The 7,170-nt window shown below is 49.6% G+C and overlaps 1 long non-coding RNA gene across 1 annotated transcript; it reads right to left on the bottom strand.

The window, feature by feature from the left end:
* Nucleotides 1-1,357: 1,357 nt before the first annotated feature.
* LOC125101835 (uncharacterized) lies at nt 1,358-6,570 on the bottom strand. The gene is made up of 3 exons (XR_007127946.1): nt 6,193-6,570; nt 3,035-3,116; nt 1,358-2,224 (listed from the first exon to the last, which is right to left on the bottom strand). It is a non-coding gene; the product is annotated as an uncharacterized LOC125101835 (long non-coding RNA).
* Nucleotides 6,571-7,170: the final 600 nt, after the last annotated feature.

The raw sequence follows: 7,170 nt of genomic DNA, 5'->3' as shown, positions 1-7,170 counted from the left end.
AGACAGTAGTAGGGTTTCCGGAGAGTCAGGAGTTGGTACAGAACCTCATGAGCATGAGACAGGTAGGTCACAAAGGTGTGACCTTTGTCTTTACTCTGTGTTTTCTTCCTGTCCCAAGCATGTAGTACAACCCCTGGCCCACAGTAGGCACTCAGTTAGCTTCTGCGTGGTGGCTATTTCTGCAAACCTCATCAGGATAGGTACATTTACCAGGTTATTCACCCCACTCTGAATTCCTTCATGTTTCTCTCACTGAGCCTAGCAGAGAGCCTGACATCTGCTACTGCCTATTATGTGTCTGCTAAATGCAGGTAGGGTTTCTCGGGCAATTCAGAATTTATTTCAACAGACTGATACATGCACAAGGTTGAAAACATTTACATAACAAAAAAGAGCATGCAGTGAAAAGTAAATTTCCTCCTCTATTCCCTCCACAATTCTTCCAAACTCTCCCCTGGGACATAAGAGCTGTTACCAGTTTCTACAGTATTATTATAGAAGAGATTTCCATTTTAGGAGGTGGCATTTTACCAAATAATCTACCTCTAACTTTGTTCTCAATTAACAATATATTCTGAGATGATCCCAGTTTTTACATACAAAATTCATTCAGGATTAGATATTGATATTAGGTATTGGTAATGACAATGTCTGCCACAGGTGATTTTTAAAAATTTAAGTAAAGCAGAAATGATCCTCATTCCACAGCGACACAATTTCATGGAGTACATGTTCCCTCAGATTAAAAAGAGCCTCAGTCACCAGCCTCCCTGGAGGCTACTTTTGTCTGTGTGACTACATTCTGGCCCTTATGGGGACGCAGAATGTGGTAGCAGGTTTTGTCCTAAAAGGCGGGAAACATCCACTTTTTCTGCTTTCCCTTCCCTGCTCACGGACCACGGACATGATCTTAGGTGCCCTGGTCATGCTAATAAGGAAACGTCCCAGGGTCATCGTTACCAGCGTGTCTGGATAGTCCCGTGGTGCAGAATGACACTACAGTCCCAGAGGGCTCACCTCACTCATGGGACACACACAAGCTGCTGTCCCGTGGACAACCACTGTTAGCTGGGTTTCTGTTGCACACAACTGAACTAATGCATATGGAGAGGGGAGGGTTTCCTGGAGGGGTGGGTGTGGTGGTCTATTCTGGAGATGAACAGAGACAGATACACAGGGGGCAGCACTGGGGGCTCTTTGGGACACTGTCTGGTTGGAGGAAAGGAGAGCTGGGCCCCAGAGGCAGCATGGGGAGACTGGAGGCTGTTCTCCTCTCATCTTTGTAGCCACGGGGCCATCTTGGGGGCGTGCATGGACTCACCAGCTGTTACTTTTGGGGAAACCTGTGTTTCTTCTCTTCCCTTCCTGTACTTTTTACAGAATTCCCCTGTTGACTGCAGCCAGGATGAGAATCCCTGCTGGTGACCTTTCCTCCTCCTCCTCCTGTCTGAGTGCAGTGGTTGTGGGGGCTGAGATCTGGAGAAGAAACCCCTCAGAGGGAAAAGGAATGCAGAGTCTTTTGTCATGGGGTTCCACCAGAAATCTGCACTTATCCAGTCTGGCTTGGACCACCCACCTTGAGACTGTGGACCCCAGGCCCCTCATATCTTGCGTCCTGGTGATTCCAGATACTCACTGCATGACTTCACTCTATTCTGTGTGTCACCAGCAAGTCACTATGTCCTGCTTCTGTTCCCAAAGTGGGTATTATTACACAAGGGCATGATACCGGAGGATGGGAACACTGGGGCCATCTTGGGATCTGCCTCCAGCAGGGGTGACTTTGGGAACCACCTGAATGTGTGGCCTCTCACAGGCCTGTGGCTAGGAATGCAGAGACCAGACCAAATGAAGAGTTCAAGTCGGAGGATGTTGGTGATCACTCCCCAGGAATCTAGATCAGAGTCGGGATGTCACAGGTAGTTGCAGGGGGACAGGGCCTGAGGTTCCATCATTCAGGTGACCAGATGCCAGACTCTTACTTGGGATGTGTGTGACAGAGAAGCTGGGACAGTGCTGCATGCATTTGGCATGAGTAGCCATCATGTCATCCAGCTGCCAGGAGCAGCAGTGACAGCAGTCCTGGCCTCAGGGTGCAGTGGTGTGAACAGTGGGACCTGTGGCCAGCACCGGGGGCAGTGGTTCCTCTTTGGGCCTTGACCTGGGGTGTGAAGGTGAATTCTGTTCCTGCCTGTGCAGCCTTGGGTCTGTTGTGTGGCTTTCCCTGAAATAAAATGAGACCCAGTACTCTAATGTTATCTACACATAATACATATATTTGTTTACAAATATATCTATTTACAATATGTGAATTAATTTATACTTAATATCTCATATTCCTTTTTCTTAAAATATATTTTAATATTTATTTTATTACATATAATTTATATTTTATATTACATTTAAATTAAATATGTGATTCTCCCTGATAATACATATATACAAATATATTTCTTTATAAATATATATATTTTCAATTGAAACAACTTGGACTCTGTTTTGAAAACAAGGAGTGAGGAATGCGTGAAGGAATTCTTTCAGAGAGCATGGATTCAGAAATCTTTTCCAGTAGTATTGAGATATAATTGACATAATAGTTTATAAATTTAAGGGCACAACCTTTGGATCTGATTTATTTACAAACTGTAAACTGATTACCACTGTAGCATTAGCTAAGACCTGCATCCTGTCAGTTACCAGTGTGTGCGTGTGGTGGGAACATTTAAGACCTACTCTTTCAGCAATCAGACTTTTTCTTTTTGTTGAGCTGACAACCACTTTCTCAGTCTGCCACCTGGCTGTGCCCCATGAGAGAAAAAATATGTATCTCCCAGCATGCCTTGCATTTTTCTTCCTATGGAAAAAAAAACAATAAATGTGTATGGAAGACTCTTCCCCAACTGAGCGTTCGCCTCAAGGACTTCAGTGCTTCTTCCCTCTCTGGCAGAACCCCAGGATTGCTTGTGGCTTTGGTACCAAATATCAGGCCTCCCCCCCACCATCTTAGAATGCTCTGCGAGGGCCCAGGAATCACTGACTTAAGCAGCCCTACAGGAAAGGCTGATGCACGGCCATGTGGGGATCCTGCTTCTTGTGTTCACCACTCAGTGTGGGATCTGAAGACCAGAAGCAGCAGCACCAACCTTGTTATCAACCCAGAATCTCACACTCTATCCCAGACTGCCTAGATCTTCATAGTCCAGGAAATTCCTGTGTACACTGAAGGCTGGGCCTCCCTGGTCTCTGTGCCTTCTAGACACAGAACCAGACTGTGCAGTATACTCTGGGTGCTCTGACCAGCCTGCTTAGCCCTGAGGAGTCCAGGCTTGGTCCTATTCCTTTCTCTTCTATGGCCCTCGCCCCCCCTGGTGACCTCATCTCTGCTGAAGGCTCATCATGTATATGCTGTCACCTTCCAAATCTATTTCTCCAACCCAGATATTTCTCCTCCCCTGCACCATCCAACTGCCACCTTGTTTGCATTTCTTTTTTTCTTTCCTTTAAAAAAAATATTTTATTTATTTATTTACTTAAAGGGAGAACATTAGCAGGGAAAGGACAAAGGAGAGGGAAGATAGATTCTCCAGTACGCTCCGCGATGGGTGGGTAGCCTAATGCAAGGCTGGATTTCAGGACCGTGACATCATGACCTAAGCTGAAACCAAGACTCAATTGCTCTGTGTACTGAGCCAACCATGAGCCCCCTCACTTGCATTTCTAGTAGATATCTCAGATTTAATATTCCTAAGTTGGATGCTTGTGTTGGTGTTTCCCCAAATGTTCTTGCTTCCAGAATCTTCCTCATATCCAAGGAAGGCATTACACATTTCTACCTGAAATACTGGATGCCCTCCTTGATTCCTCCTTCTCACCACCCAGAATGAATCCATTAGGAAATGCTGCAAAGCCCATCTTTAAATATCTCTAGCACCCAATTACTTCCTATTACTTTCCCTGAGCTGAAGGAAATGCTTAAAAAACTGAGCCACCCACGCCCGCGACACTGCACTGGTTTCCTACAGTTTCCCTACTGGTTGTTTGCACTGTACGTCTCAATTCTGCACAGCAGCAAACAGGTGCTTCTAAAACAAGTCCTCCAGGTGGATCATCTGTTCAAAACCATCTTTAACTCCATCTCACTCAGAGAAAACTCAAAACCCTTCTAATCCTGGGCATCTGACCTCATGTCACCTGCTCTCTACTCCAGCCATGGTGGCCTCCTCACCCTTTCTTGAGCACAGGACACGCCCCTGCCCTAGTGAGTGTGCACCGGAGGTTCCCTGCCTGGAAAGAACTCCCCCCAGACCTCCTCTTGCACAATTCCTTCATGTCCTTCAATTCCCTCAGAGATCACCTCCTCAGTGAGGCTCACACTTACCACCCCAGTAAAGTAGCCATCTTCCCTGTTTCCACACGGGTCTCCTCTGGGTCCCCTTCCTCACTGAACTTCCCAACCTCTAACACACACTTCCCTTAGTTACTAGCACAGTCTGCCCCTCACTACCAGCACATACGCCCCACAAGGTGGGCCCATTTTGTCTGTTTCTACTTCACTGGGGTGTCCTAGATACTACAGTAGTGCCCCTGTGTCTGACGCTCAATTATCACTTGTAGAAATGATCCACAAAGAGCACTTCTCTCTTCTAGATGAGCCTCAGGCCATAGCTGTTTGTGGCAGCTGCCACTTTTCTCACCAGTGGTGGTCTCATCCATATCCCCATGTCCTCCTTCCCACACCATCCCTCCTGCACAGCACAGGAAACAATGACAGTTCTTCCTTCAGAAAAGTTGTGCATAGTCTTATGGGTCATATATTCCAGACAAATGTGGATTCAAATTAGACACTGCTTCATCACTCCATGAATCAGGAGCTGAACCAGAAAAAGGATCACCAGAGCCAAGGGCAGGTTGGCAGGTAGGTGAGCAGAGAAGATAGAAACTAAGCAAAGTTTAGTAATGATGAGAAACCACCAGATCCTGTCTCTAACTCCAGAATCTGCTTTCTAGAAGCTATGGGGGGAAAGATGGAAATAATGATCCAGGACAGTCCTAGAATGAGAAGAGATGGGATGGGTCTGAAAACTCATCTCTCAATTTCACAGAGACTCCTGTGTACAGGAGCTCACTGGGTCTTGTGGGGACAATGAGAGGCCAAAGGAGCCCTGGGGCTGTCACAGACTTAGGGACACCAGAGGAACCTGAGACCAGAACTCCTACAGGGGAAGAACTGGTCTAAGTCTGCATAGAAAAATAAAAAAAATGGGAGGGGGAGTAGGAGGAGGAGGGGGAGGGAGAGGGGGAGGAAAAAAGACACACAAAACTTGGGGGCCCACTCCAGACTCAGTTCTGAGTCTAGGCTGTCCTCCTCACAGGAAGCTCTTCCTGCACAAGGTCCTGGAGTCAGGAGAGATATGAGTCCCTGTGACCCCAGGGCCTGGTGGGACAAGGTTCCACTGAATGGACAGGGTCAAGGGAGCGGGGATGATGACCAAAAAGAGGAGTGACCATGTCAAAGTCCAGGATGCACCTAGCACAGGCTGGGCACAGTCCCTCCATGCTGGCTCCTCACAGCCTCTCCTGTCCCCACCCCCAGAGGAAGCCCAGCAAGCTTGCGGAACCCGGAAGGCTCTCAGTGCTTTTATTTCCTCTCTGGAACATTAGGAATCCTCCGTTTTGTAAGCAATCCATCAACCCCTCCAGGCAAGCACTGAAGCAAACAAACTGCATCCAGAGTTTTAATTTCAACCAGAGATTATGAGCGGCAGCTCCCGGGGAAGAGAAGCACAGACAGGGACGGAGAGGGCCCCTCTGCTGGAACTGGGGAGCAGATGAACGAAGAGAATGCAGGCAGCGGGGGGAGGGAGGCAGGAGGGCAGTGGGGGACAGAGCAGGGCTCCCCGGGCCTGGCGGGACACGGAGGTGTGGAAATATCTCACGGAGCCCGAGCCTCTGGGCGCAGAGAGGCTGTGACCCTGCCCGACCCTCCTCTGGGCACGGGGTCCCGGGCTCAGGTGGAGGGAGCCTGGAGGGCAGGGGGAGCTGGCACCGAGTGCGGGAGAGCAGGGCGGCGGCGGGGCCGGTCCGGGGCCGGGGGCGGTTGTGAGGCGTCTTCCCCGGGGGTCCCTCGTCCCCGCCAGGAGGTCCTCTCGCTCCCGCCCCGCAGCTGCCTCTTCCTACCGCCCCCGCACTCACCTGACCAGGTCTCGGTCACGGCAAGGGCACAAGCCAGCAAGAGGAGTCTGTTTCGGGACCCCGCGACCCAGACCCTCAGGGTTCGAGAAGTAGCGGTGTCCCGGCGGGCCTGGAGAGGACTTTAGAACCTGGAACCCCGGTGCCGCTGATTGGCTTCTCCAGAAACCTGACACCCAATGGAAGTGCGAAATATTTGTGCGTCATGGGTATCCAGGCAGGAGGACCAGACACAGGCTGTGAAAGGGAGAAATGAAACCCGGGGAGATGCGGACTCTCTGGCGCTGGGCTTCCCTACACCACCGCCGCCCTTGCTCCTGAGACTCTGAAGACCAGTCCCTCCTGGGGATCTGAGAATTTGTCCTGACCCCTCTCCTCCTGCACGGTGATCAGGTAATCACTTTGTCACCCTGTCTTCTGAGAAGAGCCCAGGGGCTCTGAGGAAACCAGGCAGAGACCCTCAGGCTGGACTCAGCCCCTCTTCTCCCCTCGTCCTTTCCGGAATATTTGCTGAACTGGACTTTCTTTCCTCTCACCCCTCACCTCTGTCTCTTTCTCTGGACTCTTCTAGAGAAAACTCACCCCAGGGCATTTGCTACGAGAGAGAGAGCAGCCCTGGGAACAGAGATGGAGGGACAGGGCTTTCTCTTTACACCTGGAGAAGCTGGGTCTAGTGCACCAGCTGCACATTCTCACTGAGCCCAGTGTCCTTTTTGTGGACCCACAGTAGTGGTAGCACAGTCTTGATAACCCCTGAACATCAGCAGTCTAGTCTGTGAAAGTGATTTTGGCCCCTTCCCACAGAAATGTGACCATACAGCACAGCAGTCAGACTCACAAAGCTCTTCAGTTTCCCCAAACAATATAAGTGACTGCTGTGTTCTGAAATTATCTTCATTTCCTAGCCCCGAGATTGTCTGTGCGAGTCCTGGACATAACCTCAGTGCAGGGACACACAATTGTTACTGTGTATTTCAGCTG

Source organism: Lutra lutra, chromosome 6 (assembly GCF_902655055.1).
Source record: "Lutra lutra chromosome 6, mLutLut1.2, whole genome shotgun sequence".
In the NCBI taxonomy this organism is placed as follows: Eukaryota; Metazoa; Chordata; class Mammalia; order Carnivora; family Mustelidae; genus Lutra; species Lutra lutra.
The sequence above is the reverse complement of the archived record's forward strand: the minus strand, read 5'-3'. Positions and strand labels throughout refer to the sequence as shown.